Source organism: Miniopterus schreibersii (genome assembly GCF_964146895.1).
Source record: "Miniopterus schreibersii genome assembly, chromosome: 15".
In the NCBI taxonomy this organism is placed as follows: domain Eukaryota; kingdom Metazoa; phylum Chordata; class Mammalia; order Chiroptera; family Miniopteridae; genus Miniopterus; species Miniopterus schreibersii.
The window spans coordinates 25017512-25040201 of NC_138115.1; the positions used below are offsets into that span (position 1 = coordinate 25017512).

Here is a 22690-nt window from a genome sequence, read left to right on the forward strand (position 1 = left end):
ACAGAGTGAACTGTACACTACGTGAATTCTATCTCAATAAAACTGTTTTTTGTTTTTGTTTTTAGCCTATCTGCAGGGCATGAAATAGCAGCCAGAGCCCTGGTGCCCCTTGGTCCCTACCCCCACCTCCACCCCCACAAGGGCCCTGCAAGGGAGTTTGAGAACCACTCCTTTAAGGGATATGTCAGACTTTCTGCCAATAGAGAACATTTGCTAAAAGAGTGACAGAAATACATGTGTATCTCACAACTGAGCCTGGACATCTGGCAACCAGCATCTCTGTTAACAAACAGATACCAATTTTATACCTTCAAAGGAACATTCCTTCTGCCCCTTTAGTCACTGCCCCCCCACTAAGGGCCAGTGCCTAGTGTCCTAAGAAATCTGCACCTCTTCCTGGGACACTTCCCTCCTTGCCTTCGCGGGGTCTCTTCCTTCAGGGCCCCAGACACCAGACGCACCTCTTGGTTGCTCTGCGCTTGGGTGTGGGAGGGAGGTCAAGGTCTTTCTTCTGGTGCTGGGTCAGGTCTGGCCCCTCAACCATTTCCTGCCTCCAGCCACCAGGAGGATTTTCCATCACACTTACTGGCAGCTGTGGCTATTAGAACTACTAAGTCTGCACCCCTTGGCTTTACCAGACACCACTTTTTCATGCAAGGATGAACTACAAGATGGTTCAAAGTTGTCTTCACATGGACATTAGATGGAAACAATTGCTACTTGCTGAGTTAAATCTCAGGCTTTTAGCATGGTGGATCTGTTGCAGTGATGACCCCCAATTTGTTCATGCCTTTCTGGCTCAATGGTCTTCTCTCACATTGACTCTAAGCTTGGAATAGCTATTGGCTTTGGCCAATGGGACAACAGCAAGTGAGGTGCAAGCAGAGGCTTGAAAAGTCCTTAAGTACTGGGGCTTGTCCTCCTTTGCTGCTTTTGGAACTCTAAGACCACCATGTGAAGATGCCCAGCTAGGGGCTGGAGGATGACAGACCACGTGCAGCCAAGGCTGCAAACAACCAGCCTGCCAATCACCACACATGACAGAAAGGCCATCCCAGACCATCCAGCCCAGCCACGCCACTAGCAGATGGATACCAGGAGGGTGAGCCCAGACGAAAAGAACCGCATGGCCAGCCCACATGTCACAAGCAAATATAATGGTTGCTGTTTTAAGCCACTAAAACAGCAACCTGGGAGCTTGATACCAAGCAAAAGAGAACTGATACAATAAAGAGGAAATGCCTTGCACATTAACTAGGAATTTCTAAGCCAGGGTCTAGTCTCCACATCCACATCTGCAGGCACTGCATGCAAAGCTCCAACTTGTCTGCATTCTTCAATATGCTGAGTGCTGTTTGGAAAAGGGGCTATATTTAGTTCTAGATTTAAAATACTGAGGACATGTTGGGTTAACCAGATGGCTGGGATCATGTGACTGCCTTACTGCTTTTAGTTTTCAGGCTACTGACATCTCTGCATATCTGATGCTTTGTATTTGAGGACACAGGCCTCAATCTGGGAGCACCCACCCTTTCCCCTTGATACTGTCTGGGTTTCTGTGCCCTCCCCCTCTGACTCTCTTTTGGCAGCTGCCAAATGCCAGATAATGGTCAGAGTCTCGCTCCCTCCACTTGTGCTAGGGACAAGCTTGGTGTGATCACAGCCCTGGGAGTGTGCACACAGCCTAGGGGGTTGGGGGATGACAACACTGAGCACTGCAATGAACATAGGCCCTCTTCTGGAGCCTATGTCCTTTGCAAACTAGGAGAGGAAGGTCATGCTTTGTTCTTAATTTTTAAAAACTAACTATAATGATGACATCATCCAAAATACACATGGATTGGAAGATATTTGTGTTTGTAGTTGGAGCTAGGACTCCATCCAATGCGTATGTGTGCACCCCCGTTCATGTCCAACATGGGGACCAGGGTGCATGGGGACCAGGGTGCCCTGGGGCGTGTCTTCACTGGGGACACTTCTTTAGTGAAAGAGACTGACAGGAGCCCTGACAGTGGAAAGGGGACTGGCAGGTCCGTGATAATTCCCCGCTCAACCAATTGTTTTCTGTGTGCCTTCCTCACAAGGGACTGACTCCACTTTTCTGAGTCCAGGATCCAGCCTTTAAAAAAGAAGGGGGTCAGAGCATAAAAAAGCAGGAGGGTGGTGAGGAATGACTGTCGTCATTTGCAGAACAGTGGCACAGAGTGGTTGTGCTGTGTTGGCCTCCCCAGCTCTGGAGGAATCATAGGGACTGGGGGACCCCACACCGTCACTGAAACACAAAGATTCGCCCTTTCCCCTGAGCTGCTGCTTCTGCCCCACGCCGTTCCTCTTCCAAATCCTGACCACTTCCCTGCTCGCCAGCCCAGCCCCAGCCATCAGGGCAGGCAGCCACGTTTGCAGCCCATTCCTGGCGAGCCTTCCCTGGGGCTGACTCAGCTGTGGTGCCCCCACCTCGCCGCAGGGTTTCCCGCCTGGAACATCCGTGTCAGCTTCTGTTGGGCCTCATCCTAAGAAGACAGGATTACCAGCCAATGGGCTTTCTCCATCTCTTTGGCCCAAGTTCTGGTCCCACTGGTTATAGACCCCTTTCTCTTTTTCCATCCCTAGCAAGGAGGCTCGTGCAGCCACTCAGGAAGTCACACAATCCGTGGGGCCCTTCTGGTCATCTTCCTGCATATTCCTTCCCTGGGGGTCTGTGCACACACCCCTGGGGACAGCTGCAGCTCTTCTGGACACTCCATCACACCTGCCCAGTCATGCGAAGTGACAGCTAGGTCTCTGGGCCCACAGCAGAAACCCCACAGTCTGCTCACTCACAGTTGAGAAAATAAAGTCCCTGGGAAAACTCGCTGCCACTTCAGCAGGCCGAGATGCTGCGGGACTACGACCTACATACTTCAGCACAGCTCCCACATCTCCTAATCCCCAAATACCTCTCAGGTCCCATCGCCTTGCATGCAAAAGGTGCTCTAGACTCAATATGGCATCATGACCAAATCCAATTTCTATAAATACTTCAGTGGAAACAACTGTTTTGTGTCCAAGGCTGAACATATAACAGTGGCCAGTCATCAGATGTCTCCTGGGCACAGCCTTAGTCCGCTGTGCTAAACCCACATGGTAAAAATCTTAAATCCAGAAATAAAATTGTTACTCTGAATTCCCAATGAAACAGCAAACAATAAAACAGCCAACTGTACTTCAACTTTACAACAGATTTAGACAGTAAAATTTTTTAAGTATAATTTTGAAAAGAAAGTTCTAGTTAATAGGTACTTCCCATCATATTATGGTAAATACCATTTCTGAATGAAGAGGAAAAAGGATCGTATCAAAGGCATTTTTACAAGCTATCATTCTACCACCAGAGATTTCCAAAGCCCAAGCCCTGGACGGAGTTTTACCTAGAGCTAGCAATGCCACGTCTAGTGAGTCTGGTCTCAAGGTCCCTCTCAATGAGTACAGAATTCAGGGTTTTAAATATGACCAGAGCTGCTTGAAAGAAAAATGTGCATTCAATTATCTCTCACTTGTGCAGTTAAAATACCATTACCAAGATAGAAAGATGGTATTAAAGAAAATGCTTTAGATATATTATATACTTTGATTTTTTTTGGTCCTAATCATTTTGGCCTAAGTAAATACAGTATTATAATTTTTAAAAAACCTCAAGTCTATAATTGTGAACTAAATATGAACTAAGCAAAGGTAAAAGCTATATCTTAATAGTCCTCACTGTCCAAGGTCACCTCAGAGTAGAGTTTAATTGCAAAATCAAAGATGCTTGGCTAAGAATAAGCCAGCTTTAAAGTCTGTTGAATGACAGGTTCCAGAACCTCATGAAAACCCCAGGCAGTGGGATAGGTACCAAGGAGGCTGTGGGCTCCCAGCAGTTATTCGCATTCCAGTTATTCAAATTCCAGCTAATTTGCAGGCTCAGTTCTAAATGCTGAAAGCAATTCGTTCATCTAGTCAATCAGTCGATTCAAAACAACATATTTCCCAAGAGCCAGTAGGTGTTGAGCACCATCTGAAGTGCTGAGGACACAGGACATGCGATACAGAACACAGTTTCTGCCATCTTGAAGCTTTCAGCTGAAATGTAGAAAGTATTTATGGTAAAAATGATATGAGATCTAGGAATTGCTTTAAAATATTGGGGGGGGGGGTGAGGAGGAATTAATGAAACAAGGTTGGCAAAATGTTAGCAAGTGCTGAAGCTGGGTCCCAGATGGATCCTTGAGGGTGCATTATATGATCCTCTGCTTTCGTGTATGTTTGAAATTAAAAGTTTAAAGAAAAAGGTGTAAAAAAATGGAAGCTCACAATCTGATCAGTGAATAAATATATAACAAGTAAATATAAATAGACCATTAGGCCATATGAAACCAGTGCCAACGGGGAAGGAGGATGGAGGAGGGGAGGAGGCCTACTCAGGTCCAGAGAGGGTAGGTAGGTTTCCTTGAGGAGACTCAGCCAGAGCTCAGTCTTGACGAGCAGATTGGAGCTGCTGCATTTGTAAATGCATTTAGGGAAACAGCACCGAGTGCGACTATGCTGATGTACTGACTGGTGTAGTAGGACAGTGTGCATCGTTTGTGAATGAGAGGAGCCAGAGAAGGGAAGTGGATGAGTTCAGGCCACTCAACAGCTGCACCTGAGTCTGCTGTGGCCGGGGAAAGATGGCTGCCCAGAGGACCCATGGGGGCTGGGTCTAGGAGCCCCCACCTTGCCCGGGTCTGTTTGCCACAGGAAGGGTTTGCCTGTGGCCTGTAATCCAGACAGGTGAACTGAAAAGATCTCACTCCCTCTGCCCAGGCCAGCGTACATACTGACCCCAAGGAGTTGCACCACCAAGGGGACCAAACAGAGTCCTTGGAGTCCCCTCTGGGCACAAAGCCATGGACCTCCAGGCCGGAGTGGGGGTCGGGGTTGATCCCAGGATCCATGCCACCAAGCAGTGCCAGCTTGAGAGACAGACCAAGTTTGTGGATTGACCCTCATTTTCTAAGCCAGGGTTCCATCTCTTCCCAGCTCCAGCCTCCTTTTGGAATATAGGACAGGAACAGACCCAAAGGCCTCCCTCCTCTTCTCAGGAGGGGCAGCGCCTTAAAAGGTGCCTAATAGCCATGTGGGGGCCTCCCCTGGAACATCTTGCACTCTGCCCCACAGCTGACACTCCCAGGGCTCCTCTCTCACCCGGGTCCTCTGCTCCTGCGGAACAACCTGTCTTCCACCCTGGGGTAGTGAGAGGTGACTAATCCATGATAGCAATAACCACAACCACCTTTTAGCTATGGGGTAACCACTGGGGGTGGGGAGCAGCCAGTGCTGCAGATCGGTGCCAAAGCTGACCCAGGGAAAAGGTAGCATCAGGTCCAGCGCTCTTTGGCCCTGCTTTTTAGGAATCGCTATGATCTGGCCACATCCCATAAATCCCACTCCATGTCTTAGTCCTTCCCATACCACACAGTTAAGTGCATGGGCTCAGGGGTCAGCTGGCTAGGTCTAGAACCCATCTCTTACTGAGCCACAGTTTTCCCATCTATAAAATGGAAACAATCATAGAGTCCATCTCATAGGTTGTTAAGGGTTACTGAGGTTAACATATGTAACTGGCTCCTAATAAGTGCTCTTGGTTGACCAGAAGAAAGGCCAGGACAGGTCAGAAGTAGCACAAGCCTCCAGGTGGCTCTGGGAGCCTGGCTTTCATGGCTCAAAGCCTTGCTGCACAACCAGAGGGCAGCACCCAGCACTCTGTCTTTGTCATGTTATTCCTCTTCACTGCAGAGGACACACTATGCGGCAGACACTTTTAACTAGCCACCAATGTCTATGCTCTCCTTCTTCCTAACAGAACACTTTAGGTTTTAGCTGGATACATCGCTACCCCACTAAAGATGATATTCCCCAGACTTCCCTGCAGCTAGCTGTGTTATCCGATCAAGTTCTGGCCAGTGAGTCTGACTGGGAGGACGTGCAATCCCACTCTGACTTCCCCATTCTGAATCACTGGGGTGCTGACGGGCCAGCTTTCTTGATGCACGTGGAAGACATCCTAATGGATGACCCCATGGTGCAGGCCACCCATTTTTTGACTGCCTATCATCTTCAATTGTTTTGGGAGAGAAAGATCAATCTCCCGACCTTTTTAAGTTGTTATTTCAACTTCTGTTAGAGCAGCCAAACCAACACCCTCACCAGAACTGGCCACTAGCACTAGGAGACACTGGTCCTCTTCCTAGGGACCCCTCTTGGGTAGTGATGAATAAGCAAACTGGCATTCACGATGAACCACACTAGGCAGCGAGCTCCAGTCACTGACCAGGCTGAACGTCACTCTTAGATGTGACATAAATGAGACAGGGTTATGGTAACTTTTGCTTTTTTGGGGTTTTATTTCTTGTTTTATCTTAATTCACGCCTCTATGACGATGACTTGGCCACAGGTAACAGGAAACACTAGCTAATGCAACGGGACTCATCAACATTCTCATATAATGAGCCATAGTGTTAGAAAGAGCTGCTCTGGGATCAGTGAATTCAGCAACTCAAAGGCATCATCGGGAAGCCGGCTCTTTCCATCTCCGGGCTCTCTGCCGTCTTCTGCATTTGTCCTATCCCTAGGATGGCTACCCTCAAGGATCATAAGACTGTGGCCACACTCGCAGGCCTCACGTTTCTACTGGAAGCAAGGAAGCCTTCCCAGAAACCTTCCAGTGGAATTCCCCTAACGTCTAACGGCCAGAGCTGTGTCACAGGCCCATGCCCAAACCAACTGCTAGCACCAGGAACTGGCCACTACGTTTGGGTGAAAGCAATCGGGATTCACCTCCTGGCGAAGGCCCACAAAGGGGAAGAGCAGGGGAACCTGCACAGAATTGGAATTGTTAGGAACGAGGGAACGAGGGGATGCCTGCAACAACCCACACATGGAGAAGACTTGACAACACACACAATTATTCTAAAAAATTATTCTCAAACCCAGCTATCTGATGACAGTACCAGATCTAGCAATCAAAGCGCACAGTCATAATTATATGTTTAAGAAAAACATCAGTGCTGGTTTGTAGTGACAAACGGCAGAGCAACATCCATCAGCCTCCTGACTGTACACGTTCTGCCAACAGGCCTTTGATTCCTATTTTACATGTGTTTAATGTGTGGCATGAATTATTTACCAACTGTTTCTCTCCACAAAGGATTGGAGGCAGGTAATCTGCAGATTTAGATTTTTTTTAAATCCCTGAAACATTGTTTTTTCCCTTCATGTGTGAATGACACGTTCCTACCACTTTCTCCTTTGAAGTTTTTTTCCAGGTCAAGGTGGCTGAGCATTTCTCAGCACCAGACCAGACTGTAATAACTAATTCATCAAGCCAGGATTTTCACTTTTATGTACTTTTCAGTGATTTTTCCCCCCTGACATTTTGGGAGAAGTCTGTGTTCCATCCAACTTCGCTGCTTTGTTCTTTCTTAAGTTTTAGAAGTAGCTACATATGAAACTGACATTCTTATTTTAAAACGTTGAGAACTACTATAAGTACCTAAATAACAAAAAAGAACACACAGTTGGCAGGAGTTACTCACCAAAAAGCCACTTAAAAATATGGCTGATTCTTTTTATTTTGCCAGCAAACTGTATCAAAATGTCAAGGAAAACATAAGAGGATTAAATAGGCAGGGCTGTAAAACTACAAATACAAGTGGTGTACAATGAAGGCTCATGTGGGTAAAAGCCACATTTTTAAAGGCAAAAACAAAGCTCTTACAAGGGCCTGAGAATCACAGATGCGCAATGTGAATCAGGCAGGCACACCTGAAAGTGCAGGTTGCCAAGGCCACTCACAAATCTGAAAGCTGCATTTTCTATGTTAACAATACCCCACAGAAACGGGATTTTGCTCTGGATGGATATCTGAATGGGAGGACTCATGCACGCCACAGATCAAGGCATTTTGCTTGATCTTTTTCAGGCTGGGAGCACACTCATCTACAGAGCTTTGACAAAACCCTGTGCTCACTGCCAGCCCATTCCATGACTTGATCATGACAAAGCATGGGTCCCCGGGCTGTCTATGGATAGTAATCAATGCTGGTATCCGTGGGCAGGAACTCCATGCCCTTAAAATATCTTTTAGAAAACTGCTGGTTGGTTCAGTGGGAGGCTGGCAGCATCAGTAAGAATGAGCCCTCCTGCCCAAGGAGGTAGGTGGTCCAAGTGTGGGCAGCCACTGCCTGGGGGTGATGTGCGGGGCTGACATGGGTGACCTCTAGCAGCCCTCCATGTGCTGAGACCCTTGTTTTTTACGAAAACAAGCTCGTAAAACATTTTCTCCTGCCTTTGCACTTACGAGAAGACAGGTAGAACAATGAAAAGACAGGTAGAACAAAGACAAAGCTAAGAGTGCTGGCAAGTAGGAATCACAAACATTTAGTTTGGGAAGGAATCCAAATTGCTAGTCTAGTTCCAGAGCCCTTACAATAAAGTAGGGACTAACACTGTTATAAGCTCTAAAACTTTTATTCAGCTTGGGTTAAAGCTGTAATGAAGCACCAGCTTCAAAGTCAGTGGTTCTTATCATACACAGTGCTGAAAACTGAAAGCTTTTCTTCTAAGACTAGGAACAAGACAAGGAATGCCCACTCTCACCACTTTTATTCAACACAGTACTGGAAGTACTAGCCAGAACAATTAGGCAAGATAAAGAAATAATAGGCAACTGTTGCATTATTAGTTGGGTATTACAGGGCACCACAGTGGTAGAAATATTTGTCATAGATTGATTCTAGTAACAGCGTTGTGAGTTCTGTTGGTTACAGAAGATTGGCTCTGCCCACCAACCCAGTGATAACTAACCACAGGCTGCCATATCGCTGATTCAATCAGGATAGAGATCTAAGTTTCCTCTTTTCAAGCTAGGAACATAACCTGAAAATCTTCTTTCTAAGAAAAAGGAATCATTCTAACAGATTAACTTAAAAGCAAAATGCAAAATCTTGTTCCTCCCACAACTGTCTTCCCCCCCCCCATTAAGGTATAATTGACATTTAACATTATATTAGTTCCACATGCACAACATAATGATCTGATATTTGTATATACAGGGTGTCCCAAAAAAATGTATACACACACTTTGAATAATTATAAAGGCAGTGTTTATTAAAATACATTTCGTTTTAAAAATTGAGCTATCAGCTGTTAAAGTGTGTATACATTTTTTTGGGACACCCTATATTTCAAAATGATCACCACGATAAGTTTACATTTGTCACCATACATAGTTATGAAATTTGTCTTTCTTGTGATAACTTTTAACATCTACTCTCTTAGAGACTTTCAGATATGTAATACAGTATTATTAACAACAGTCACAATTTGTACATCACATCCCCATGACTTAATTATTTTATAAGTGGAAGTTTGTACCTTTTGACTTTCTTCACCCATCCCCATCCCCTGCCTCTGGCAACCACCAATCTGTTCTTTGTATCAATGAACACAAAGTGAAAAACCTTGTGTCTGTTCACTTGTTTAGATTCCACACATATAAGTGAGCCCATAGGAATGTTTTCTACAATCTTCCCGGCAGGTGGCACCAGAACTTCAGCCCTTTAGCAGTTTCCCATAATGTCCTCAGGATGACCATCAAACCCTGCCCATGGCCTACAAGGCCCCACTGTCAGTCCAGCCTCACCTCAAGCTCCCGCACTATAACCCCCAGCCATCCTGGCCATCTCTCAGACCCACAAAAGAGCCTTGCTCCTTGGGGACTGGGGGCCTGTGTCCATGCATGTCCTCTGACAACCCAATTAGGAGGTGGGTCAGTGGGGCAGGTACCTGGGGTGCCAGTCCACAGGGGGCACCAACCCCTGCAAGAAAAAGAAATAACTTGAGATGAAGAAAACTGTCCCTCTGAATCTGCTTGGGATGGGGGGGGACCCCAAGGAGCAGGCTGGAGCCAGGATATAAGGCCGTAACAGTCTTCTTGGGAGGACACGGGTGGCCAAGGCATATAGAAAGGTTTGAAGCCAAGGCTAAAATGCTCAGGAGACCAGAGTGTGGTAGTTTTCAAGCATCTTCACAAATTCTCTAGCACATCTCCCATTAAGAGGGGGTTCTAGGTCTCCTAAGCAGACTTTGGGACTACCTCGATAAGTAGAATGGGATAGAAATGATGCAGCCTGACCTCTGAGGCCAGTCAGAAAATTCCATGCAGGTTCTACCTGGTTTGTGCTCTCCTGGGCTACTTGCATTGGCACCCTGAAACTACCATGCTGGAGAAACCAGGTCAGAGGCCACCCGGAGACAGGGATGCCCAAGCAGTCCCCGCTGTTCAAGTCTTTCCAGCCCAGGCATCAGACACGTAAGTGAGGGAACATTCGGATGATTCTAGACCAGCCACTGCCTGAATGACTGAGATCTGAGCAAGAAACACTAGCTGGGCCCAGTCTACCTCCAGACCATGAAGATAACAGTAAAATGTTGGTTGTTTGAAGTCACCAAGTTTGAAGAGGAATTGCTATGCAGCAATAGTGAGCTTCATGATGCAGGAATTTTGTCAGTCTTGCTCCTAGTCTTGTATCCCCAGTGCCTGGCCCAGAGCAGTTGCTCAATCAATATTTGTTGGATAAATGAATGAATGAATGGATGAATGAATGGTTGGATGAACAGAGAGGCTCACTACAGCCACCAGCAATCCATTGTCTCTGCCTTCCTCCAGCTAGCACGTTACCTCTGCTCTGACCCTCCACCTTTCCCACCTTGCTGACTCCTGATCAGCCCTCGACCTCAGCTCAAAGATAACTTTCTCAGGGAAACTGCCCTTGAATTCCCCTGTCTAGATCAGCATCCTGCATGACATTCTCAAGTCGCCCTGTTTTTTTCTTTCCTAACACTTCCCAGGACTATTATTACATAATCAAATAACCATGTTGAAATTCCTGTCTGTCTGTCTCCTGCCATTAATCATAAGCCGCCTGACAGTGGCAATGGTGTCGGTCTGTTCACAGGTGTGTCTCCAGTGTTGGACAAAGCCTGCACGGAGCTGGCAGATCATGTCAGAACATTTCTGGAGACCAGCAACATACAGTTCAGCTGTTTTACTCACAACAATTCTGACACCAAATGTGTGGGTTTCCTTTGTCTCATACCAACCAATTTTCCAACTCTCTGGACACCAGCTGGGTGTCCTACAATTTTAATTCAGTTCTGACTTAGCATCAGACTCCACAGGTTTAAGGGCTCATCTCAAAGACGGCCCCCACTTCACATGCCAGTTGCAAGTAACAGGTCCTCAGGTTTCCTACTTCTGTCAACTTGGCTACAATGTCCGGGAGACTGGGCAGTTTCTGACAACCCCCACCCCTTTCAGGTTCAGTAATTGCTAGAACAGCTCACAAAACTCTGGAAGACATTTTACTTACTGTTCCTGTAGATTTATCATAAAGGAACCACAAATGGAAGAAATACACAGGGAAAGGTGTGGGGCAAGGCAGAGCTTCCATGCTCTCTCAGGGCATGCCACCCTCCTGGCACCTCAATGTGTTCACAGACTAGAAGCTCTCTAAATCTCTCTGTTTAGAGGTTTTCATAGAGGTTTCATCACGTAGGCATGATTGATTCAATCACTCGTCATTGGTGCCTGAACTCAACCTCCAGTCCCTCTCATCTCCCTGGAGGTCAGGGGGTAGAGCTGAAAGTTCCAACCTTCTAATAGGGCCTTAGTTTTTCTGGCAATCAACCCACATCCTAAAGCTTCTGGGGTCTCCCAGCTTTCAGTCATCTCATTAGCATAAGAACACTCTTAGCACTCTGGAGTTTCCAAGGGTTTTAGGAGCTGTGTGCCAGGAACCAGGGACAAAGACCAAATATTTATTTTATATGATGCCACAACAGCCAATTTCAGTATCAGAAGGTGCTAATTCTCAGAATTCTCATTAATGCTGAGCCAGAATTGGTCTCTAACTACTAGCCTATCCTCTACCAGGCTTTCCAAACCTACTCAGACCTGGTCATCCTCACTACACAAACCCCAGGGAACCCAAGAGGGTGAGTGTCTTCTTCAAGTTTACACCTCAGTCAGAGTGAGAGCTAGAATCTGAAGCCAGCTCTTCTGACTTGCCAGTTCAGGACGACACTACTTCCTGGATATTTTTGTGGTAGGCAGTTAGACAGACATGAGCAGAGTAAGGACAATAGGACAGGTACAGAAAGTCACCAGGGTGGAATGCCCTGGGTACCTAGCAACTGGCAAAACTGGGAAAACAAGGACTTCACCCCCAGGGTAACCTTTCCTCCCCTGCCATGTCGTTAGTCATGTGGCAGACTGCCCCCCCTCCCTGGGGGAGGAACAAGGCCAAAGAGTGGCCTCATGCAGCTCCCATGCAGGCCCTTGCATGACCGCTCCCGTGGGCATTAACCCTTAGGGACAACATCTAGGTCTCAATTGTGTTTCAGCTCCAGGCCCAGAAGAGCAGTAAAACCAGACCCATGCTGACATCAGGACCAGCATCACTGACTAATGACCCCCTGCCCTGGTGCCAACCAATCAGTAGAGACCACAACCCTGGAAAGCTGATTAATATTCTACTGAGATCCTCCACAGGGACCTCACCTAAAACCCCCACCCTTAAAAGCCCTTAGGACAGAGGATCCAGCCCACTCTCCCTTTCTCGGACACACCAGGGCCTTTCCCATCCCCCTCTTCTTTCTCCCAGGGGTATTACTTTTACCCTTCTCTCTCCTAAGCTCCAAGGGCCACTGTAACTTGTTTCCTGAACCCATTTCTTCTATGGCTCACTTCTTCTATTTCTGTGACTTTCTAAAAAAACTTTTGCTTATAGTGTGAGTCTTGGCTTTGAATTCTTTCTTAGCCAGAACTCAAGTACTGAGGTTGCTGAACTGAGGTCTGGTCTGACTCCACTGGTCTAAATACCTGGTGCCATTTTTGCTGTCAACATTTTCACTGATGTTAAATGCTCTGGAAGTACCACGATCCCTCCATCCAAACAACAAAACAAGCTGTGCACTTTTCATAATGGAGCCTATGAAAAAGGTGAAGCTGCTTCATTTAACATATAGTGTTCAATGTGTGTATATAACAAGAGTTCACGGCACTATTTTAGGCACCTCACTGACAAATGCCTAAAGGATGAGCCCCTGAGCAAACATCTAATTCAGGCTTTAATTTGATTCCTATTTACTGGACAGGCCCTGTGTTACTTCTCTGCAGAGGGTACTCTTTCTGCTTTCTTTTCTTTTCTGTTACTGGTCATTCACAGGGTCTTTGAAAATTAAAGACATAAACTAAGATAAAGAATACTCCAGGTGCCTGCAGCAGTTCAGTAAGACAGCACCCCTGAGCAATTGAGCTTTTGAAGACAATGCAATGACCTAGAAAAGAAAATGTGAAAATTTTAATGTGACTTAATGTGGAAAAAAAAGGATACAGAACCATGCACTGCATGACTCTAAGTTTTTAAAAAATGTATATATGTATATGTTTGGAAAACTAGGCTGGAAAGAAATACAAATTTCAAAATGACATGGCATTTCTCGCCCTTCGGATTGGCAAAAAATGAAAAGATCATTCATCTCTAGTGAATGTTACTTACTAGATTACTGGTTTATTATAAAAGAATATAACTCAGGAACCACCAGGTGGAAGAGATGCATAGGGCAAGGTATGTGAGAAAGGTCGCATAGTTTTCGTGCCCTCTCCAGGTGTGCCACTCTCCTCAAATCTCCACATGTTCATCAAGCTGGAAGCTCTCCTAACCCCATCCTTTTAGGTTTTTATGGAGGCTTCATTACATAGGCATGGTTGATTAAATCACTGACCATTGGTGACTGATTCAACCTCCAGCCCCTCTCCTCTCCCCAGAGGTCTGAGGGTGGGACTGATTCCAACCCTCTAATCACAAAGCTGGTTCTCCTGGCAACCAGCCTTCATCCTTAGGTTACCTGAGGCCTTGCCAAAAGTCACCTCATTAACATAAAAGACACCATTATTGCTCTCATCACAGGAAATTCCAAGAGTTTTAGAAGGTCTGTGCCCGAAACAGGGACAAAGAACAAATATACATATTCTCTAATATAAATCACAATATTAAGGTAGTAACTTTATTATTATGCATTCCCTACAGCCCTTTGTACCAAGAAGGCACCCAGCAAACACCATAGGACTGGTCTGAGTTTCCCCACCTGGAAACAAAGTGCCCTACACTTAGCACTAGCCTTACTTAGACTAGCCCTATGGTTCCTGTCCCTGCACCAAGCCTCGCCCCTAGCACTGTCAATTCCACCCTAATAAACAGGGCTGGGCATAGAGAATAAAGGAGACCACCCTTGGGGCCATTCATCACAATAAATGCTGCTGCTAACTCTGCGAAACTCTCTCAGCCCTCAAGTCCTCAGAGAAACAGAGTAAAACTGCAGGCTAAGAGCCCGTCCCTTCTCAGGCAGCATGGACTCATGGAGGTGACCCAGCCCCTCCAATCAGGCAGGCCCACAGCCTTAACCGTTCATTTCAATGTGCTCATGGAGTGGGTGATAGGCACAAGCAGCACATATTCTGAGCCAAGTGGTCAGAATTATTGGTATGAATTGAAAGGGAAAAAATAAATTGGAAGCCAACTTTAGAGCGTCATCCTTGGGGGTTCCAAAAAAGCGGTCCACCCAAAATCTTGTTGGCACATATCTTGATATGTAATGACAGTTTCAGCTTTCCCCACCAACTACATGCTGGTGTTCTGATGCCAGCCTCTATTTTTATAGCCTGAGTAATGCCTGGGCAAAGGACCAGATGAGAATCAGAGACAGAGGGATGGGGCAAGAGAGGTGATGGCACAAGAAATGGGGCCCATATCCTACTGAGCCTCCAACAGCAAACCTTTCGGAGCAATGTCTGGGACAGCAGCCAAACCCTCAGATTCTGGCCAACTTCCTCTGCAGCCTCATCACCCTTATAGCCCCAGACCCAGAGCTCCCTTTTGGCTGGTACCTTATCTGCCTTGTTCACCACTGTGCTAAATGAGTGAATGACCACACCATAGCAGCCCAACTCCGGGACACTGGACTACTCACTGTTGCCTGAAAGCCCGCACGCCCCTTTTCATAACTCGGTGTCTGTGCCCATTTCACTCTCTTGGCCCAGATGCCTTCTTGATCTGGTTAACTCCTGCTCAAATTCAGCTCAAATGCCACCTCCCCAGGGAAGCCCTGCCTGACCCTGAGGCTGGGTGAGGTCCTCCAACATTGGGCAACCACAGCCCTCCCACCACCTTCATCAGTACCACAGGCTTGTGTCAGCTTCTTTGCCTGCCTCCTCCAGAGCTGGGTGGGCACAGAGCTGAGTAAGCACCAGGTGCTCAGTAGGTGTGTGTGGGAGGGAAGGGAGGGAGGGAGAAAAGAAGGGCATGAAGACGGATGCTGTCACAGAAACCTACAGCAAACTGAACAAGAACAAAGCATTAAAACCCAATAGATCAATGGATCATTCATTAATGTTTACTGGGGGAAAAATAGCAGGAAGTGGTTGGGAAAATATTAATATGAGTTTGAGTGGGAAGCAGAGGTCACTTTGCTGTGTCCTCTCCTCTGCACCCCTCCAGATGTGGGCTGGAATTCGGGTTGAATAGCAGGAGAAACTTTGGAAAGCGGGGTGAGTGGGGGCACTTGCAGGCTCATGAGCAAGGAGCTCTCAGAGGCTTGGAGTTATCATAGGCTCGGAGTTCTCATAGGCTCCTCTGGCCTTGAGGGGGCTGAAGGCCATTTTTTTCTAATGTAACCTCCAGCTGCTGAGGGAGATAGTCTAGAACTCTTTCCTACAAAGCTGTTAAGAACATGTCCTGGGGCAAGAAACAGGGATAACGGGGACCTTCCATTGTCTTGCTGGCCCAGTTCCCAAAAGTGGGAACAGAAACAGGGATTGAAGACAGATAAACTGGGAATAAAGACTGTTTTTGGCTGGAGCCTTCTTAGCACAGTATTTCCTTCTGAGACAGACACCCCTAGTTGCCCGTCAATATTCATTCCTTCTTCCTGGCTAAAGGAATCCTGACTTAGGGGAGGGGAAAACAGTGTGGCAGAGATTGCCAGCTAATCATGAAACCCATATACTCTTTATCCCAGGCACAGAGCTGGACCACCTTTCACAGCGTCAGCTGCAGGAGGTGTGACCATGTGACTGGTTATCAAAGGTAATTCACCGTCTCCAAGCCTGGTCCATGGACTCCTCCCCAACACCATCCTCCATGCTCCTTCCTCTTGCGCTGATTAATGCAAACGAGCATGGCAGCCTTAAGAGCCTGGGTCCCCAAATCACCTCTGGAAGAAGAGACACCCCCCACTGATCAGGAACAGCCATTCTGGACTTTGTGTGAGCAAAAAGTAAATGTTTATCCTTTTCAGCCATCAAACATATCTGGTTTGTTTTTCAGCAGTGAGCCTACCTAACTATTCTGTGCAGCAATGTGACTGGCTAAATACTCACATGGCCCTTTTAACTGGGAATGGTCATGTGACACAGTTCTGGCCATGAAATGTCAAGGGAAGTCTGCTGGGTGTTTTGAGAAAAATGTCTGCTTTCCTGATCAAAAGTACCACTGTGGCTGGTACCTCCTTCCTGAAGGAATTCTGGCATCCTGAAGGAAAGGCCGAGAAAATAACAGAAGTGTCAGTCCAGACAGACATCAGCTGTTGAAACCAATGCCAACAACCACCTACTTTCAGACATCTTATTACATAAGAAAAATAAACCATTATTTGCTTAAGCTGCTAAGGCAAGGCTTTCTGTTGCTCGAAGCCAAACGCAATTCTAACTGCTTTGCAACCACTCATTCATTCATCCAACCTTTATTAAGGCCTATTTCATGCCAGTCCTTGTGCTATTTAGAGATGAGCTGGGGTGGCCCCTGACCTCTAGGAGCTCCCAGTCACGTTGGGAAGACAGGCCTATGAGTGGACAATCCTAATGCAGTGGGAACTGGATACTGTGATGACACACGACGTCCCAGGGGAGTGTGAGCACTGGGTGGTGGGCGGGCAGGGGCAAGGAGTTCCCAGCTCCCTTTCTAGCATTCTGCACACAGAGCAAACAAACACTCCTCAAGCTAAAGAGCAAGTGAAAAGAATGTGCTATGCTCAGCCAAGCCAACTGCAATTACTCACTGTAAGTAGAGCTGTTAAACACCATCAATTAATGCAGCTGTTTCAAGATAATCAGCAGTCATTAGAGCAAGATGCACAAGAGGAGAAAATTAAAATTCATACACCGTTAACTTAGAAATGCTGGAAATTATTCGAACTGAGGATGAAGCAGCCTTGCTTAGATATTCTTGCCTCCTGACATTAGCCACTGCCTAAAATATAATTTCTTTCTGAAAGAAGACACAGTAATTTTTTACCTTGAAGACAGAAAAAAAAAATCAACTGTCCATACCATGACCTTTGACCATAAATGTCCAAGCTTTGATTGTTCAGGTCTGTGTTTCCATTAGGAGCTCTGATGGAGACAAATTGGCGACAAAAGATGACCCATCTGGGAAATCAAGAGGCAACCAAGACCAGAGAAGTCAGAGCACCTAGGGAACCATTTGAAAACTAGAGAAAGATTTTCCTCCTTTTAATTCAATTCTGCATACATACCAAAAAAAGTTTTTTTAAAAAAACAAATGGCATTATTTGTCATTTTTTAAAAGATTTTTAAAAAATTGATTTTAGAGAGAGGAAGGGAGAGAGAGAGAAAAAAAAAACCACACACACATCAATTGGTTGCCTCCTGCAAGTGTGCTGACTGGGAATTCAACCGGCAACCTGGGTATGTGCCCTCACTGGGAATCCAACCCACCACCTTTTGATGTTATGGAATGATGCTCCAACCAGTGGAGCCACACCGACCAGGGCCTATTTGCCATTTCTTTATTTTCCAAGTGTGGGGCAGGTATTAAAAAAAAAAAAAAAAAAAAAGACAAAGCCTCATTCACTTCAAATTCCAGTAGTTTAAGCAGGCTCCCCGTTAAGAGACCTGATGATCAGGTTTCCAGTCTGACTGCTGACTTATTAGTGTGAAGTACTCCAGGGCAGAGCAGATGGTGTGCTAACTACACTCACAAGGCAGAGAAGCGCTCAGGTTCCTGAGGCAGCGATCACAGGCGGTCTCTCTAGTCCTCTGCGACCACTGGAGGCCCTGAGCCAGCTCTGTGATGGCAGGGGCTAGCTGGGGAGGCTGCATCGGGAGTTCCTTTGTAGGACACATAAGCAAGCAAGGGCGAGGTCCGAGGAGGAAGGACCTCCCTTTCCGGGACCAGTTTACTAAACCCAAGCCTATCAACACAGTTTCCCAGAGACCTTCACGTCAAGGAGGTTCCAGCTATGGAAGACCCAGGAAATATGGTTGTCTGGCCTTCCACATCAGTCCCCCACCTGCTCCCTGGAGCAGCTGTACCATTTCTCACTCAGAGAAATGGGTCTCCTGACAGTCTCATGGGCTTCTGGGGCTGCTGGAGAGCCAAGTCCAAAACAGTGGTCAGGCCAGTATGCTGTTGACCAGGACCGAGAACAGGGCTGGCAAACCAGGTGAGTAAATATTGAGTTTATGGTCTCATATTACACTTCCCACTAACCACCTTAGGCCAAGAGTGATAGTTAAAACTTTAACAACCAGCATGTGCCCGACAAATACCAATCAAATGTGTGCCTGTCTTAAATAGCTGGCAAGGCCACGTCATACCAGTGTGCACCAGCTAAAGATCATCAGCCCCTCACCCACCATGGTGACCCCTTTATAGGCCACACCGTAGCCTCTAATGGCTGTGACAAGGTGGCCAAGAGCCAGGTGAGTGCCTGGGAAATGTCTGCACTACCATTCATGTCCTTTGCTATGAACTTAAGTATCATGTCCTCTGTTCCATGAGGACAGAGACTGTGTGTCTTATCATTCACCTATATTCATTTTATCAGTGCAGCTAGTTGCACTAAAAATGTATTTTTAAAGAATGAATAAATAGTAATAACAGCTAATATTTTTTAAGCACGTACCATGTGCAAGGAAGGCACTGCTCTAAGTCCTTGTCATGTACAATCTCATTTCAGCTTCACAACAATTCCATGGGTTAGGTATTATCATCATCATCACAATATTACAAATGAGGAAACTGAGGCACGGAGCGGTTAAGGAACTTGCTCAGAGGTACGAGACTAGTAATGCTAGGTCCAGAATTCAAAGCCAGTCTAGCTTCAGAGTCTACACTCTTAACCACTGCAGTGTGCTGAATGCACAACCAGACTCAGGTGCTCTAGTATTAGGAAGTCATCCCCTGAGAACATCTGATAGCCACAAACCCGGAGACATCCTCCCAGGAGGTTTCTGATGGTGCTGAGCACACGCTGTTTCTGTTTGTTTGACTTTTAATGAAAACCGACACCTAAGCAGGAGACCACCTAATTTTAAATAACTATGAAACCAAATTTGGTTATCAAGCCACTGTAGCAAGAATATCTAGGTTTATATAGTATTCTCTGCTCCAGGTACATGAATTGTAGGGGAAGCCTTTTAAACACCCTGTGGTCCTGTTTTCCCATCTCAAAGAAGGTCCCGGGCTTGCTGGAAGGATTGAACAAGATCACAGACAAGTTTGCCTGTTCATATGATAAGGTACTGCATAAGCATAATGGATGATCATAATAATTAGTATACTTCAATACAATGATGGATCAAAATTTCTATACTCATAAATCTGTACTTGTCAAAATTCTATACTTGTCTGTTCTACTAAAAAAGTTCCTATTTACCTCTACATGTTTTAGTAACCATGTTTAAAGCTTAACAATTTATTTCTGCAAGACTGTTTCCTTTCATTATTATCTCTGAGCTTCCATACATTTCTACTGTAACTTTAATAACTTTTCTCTGCCTTAATCTAGCTGCTTCGTTCACTTTAGAAGCATAAAGAGTTAATGAGGCAGTAAATGTTTTAATTTAACTTTATATTCTCTTACATTAGCAGATGACAAAATTAGCAATTAAAAAGCTCAAAATGATATTGCTGTAGCTCTGAAGGCCTGAAGTTGGGGTTGGATGCAAGAATGAGGTAGGTCTAGGGAAGCTAGCTGTGGTTCTGTTGGTTGGAAAGACATGTGTCTCCATATAATTGAGGGGGAGGGCAAATAGTATTCGACCTGTTCATAAATCTGATATAAATGATACCTCTCACCACGTACAGGAGTGGAGAGGAAGGGAGGGACGGGAGTGTCAAAACCAATTTTCAACTCAGTCTGTTTGTTAAAGCTCTGGTTTCTAAGCTATTGATTAGCTCTCTCTAAGGAAGTCAGTTATACACGGAGGCACAGAGAGTGGTAAGCAGATGACAAAGGGATGCCTAGCATTACAAAAACATAAATGTATAAGTTGGGGAAGTGACTGTGCAAACAAACAGAATTTTCAAGTTCCTACAGTTGCTACTACTAGATGTCTGAGTTGCCCAAACTCTCCCCTACCCTCGAGTACTAGCACAGAGGGGGCTCCACTGTGTTAAGTGCAGATGGATAGGGCTGGGGGAGAGGGAGGAAGAGAGGGAGGGAGAGGCAGAAGGATGCGTAGATGACCCAGCCAAGAGGATACAGGTGCAGGTGCCCCCGGGCTGTAGGAACTACTCCGCAAGGCTCCTCTTGAGTTCTTTTCACAGTGCCTTTTTAATCATTAACTTCCTCCATGTTCTGAACGAAGCTGACTGACCTGTCCCTTTCCAAAAGCCAGTGTCTTCCCCCAAGCAAAGCCCTAGCATTCAGAGCAGCATGTTGGTTCTGGGGGTGGAGTCTGTGACTCAGTTAGGCCACCCTGACCCACCTGCCTTTTGGACTCAGAGCAGACCTTGCAATTCATTCCTGGCTCACAGGTGCCTCTTCATAGCTGCCTTGCAGTACCTCCAGGCCCTAATCCATCTGCAAGGCTGTTCAGCAGATTCAAGAAGGGGCCACGGGAGGCTGCTTCTGACAAAATGCCCACAACCCTAGCAGAAAGCAGCTGGTGTCTCTTCTTCACCCCCTAAGTGTAGGTGCACAGACCCTCCTGGCTGCTTCTCCCTTTGCCACTCCCCTGGACTCTCCCTTCAGCATCTCAGGTATAAGGTGGCTCCCCCAGACCAACGTCGCTCAAGCCATCATTTCCAAAGGGGCACAACCCTCATTCAAAAACTTAAGATGGCTCAGTGCTCTCCCACTTTGCTAGCTCAGCTCTCAGACAGCTTTCAAAGCCTTCTAGAAACCAGAATGGTGGGCCCAGCAAACCTTATTTCAGGTTACTGCGGGGCCATTTCCCCTATCTCCGTGACTTTGCTCTTATTGGTAATCCCTACACCAGACTGTGGGCACAAGTCCTAATCCACCAACCAAGAACCTTGTGCCAGGGTTGAAGTCTTCCCTCTGAATTTTTAGGACCTCGATTTTTCTCCCATCCTGGCCTACCCACCTCCAGATAGCAGAGTCAGTCTCAGCCCCTCCCGCCCTTTCTCACTCACAGATGCAGGCATTAATTAAACCTCTTCTAGAAAACAGATTTTCACCAGCGGCAGGAATTCTGGGTAAGAGCCAGACCTGGAGACAGAGACAGTCTGGGTAAAAAAGATAAGCTCACACACAACAGCAGTGAACCTATGGGCAGTGCAGGTTCACACATCCAAGAGGCATCCAAATGACATTCTGAATTCCAGTTCTTCCTGGACTCTTGAAAAAAGGTGCACCAGGTGCCCCTGCCCCCTCAGCCTCTGGCTGTATTCTCCACGGCTGACCTGTGACAGGCAGAAGAGCTGCACTTTGTCACCATCACCTCCGACAGAAACACTATCCAAAAACACCTGCCTCCTCCCCCAACAGAACTACAAACCATACTGCCAGAAGTGTGCAAGAAGGGGCACTCACGGCTCTGCCTGGGAAGCAGTTATCTGGGGTGGGCAGTGCCCAGTGGAGTGAAGATGGCGCAATCAGAAGCAGCCAGTGGGCCCCACAAGCACACCACATCTCCAAGTGCTTCCTCCGTCATGGGTAGGCATGAGGAAGGCTGAAGCAGGCTGTGGCCACAGCTCAGGGCCCTATCAGTTAAGCTGTGTGTAGGACTCACCTCTCAGCAAACAGCCTTAGCTCCCCAGAGGGGCCATCACGCTCTCACCCCAATTCTGGGATAAGGACAACTAATTTCCTTCCTGAAAATTCTGGATTCCCCACTGAGGTTAGAGACTCAAAAACTGAGCTCTCTGCCCCAAATACACACAGAAATGAGTTTGTTTCTAGTGAGACTTTATATATATTACATATATGGATATATCTAATATGTATATATAAATTGTATGAATTTAAAGATAACATTTTGAAAATAGTGCAGTACAATGGGAAAACATGGGTTATGGACTCAGACAGACTGGATTCAAGAAGGAGATCCATTTCTTTAGACAAACACTGAGTACCTACCACTTAGAGGGTGCCAGGCTGGGTGCTGGGGCTGCAGAGATAGTTTCACCCTGTCTCTGGCCAATGGGGCATCCAAGAGTCAACAACTCATCACAGAGAGGAGTGGTGAGGGCTGAGGAGGTGCCCACAGGAATTTGTGGACACTCAGAGGGAGACTTCTGGGGCTAATTATTAATTCACTATTGAAGGGTGAATGAATATTGAGTTAATTACTATTCAAGC

At 46.4% G+C, this 22690-nt stretch overlaps 1 protein-coding gene across 1 annotated transcript in view; it reads right to left on the bottom strand.

The window, feature by feature from the left end:
- The window catches only part of SPSB4 (splA/ryanodine receptor domain and SOCS box containing 4), a 111953-nt gene that overhangs the window by 1287 nt on the left and 87976 nt on the right, over positions 1-22690 (bottom strand). The gene's annotated exons all lie outside the window — the stretch shown is intronic.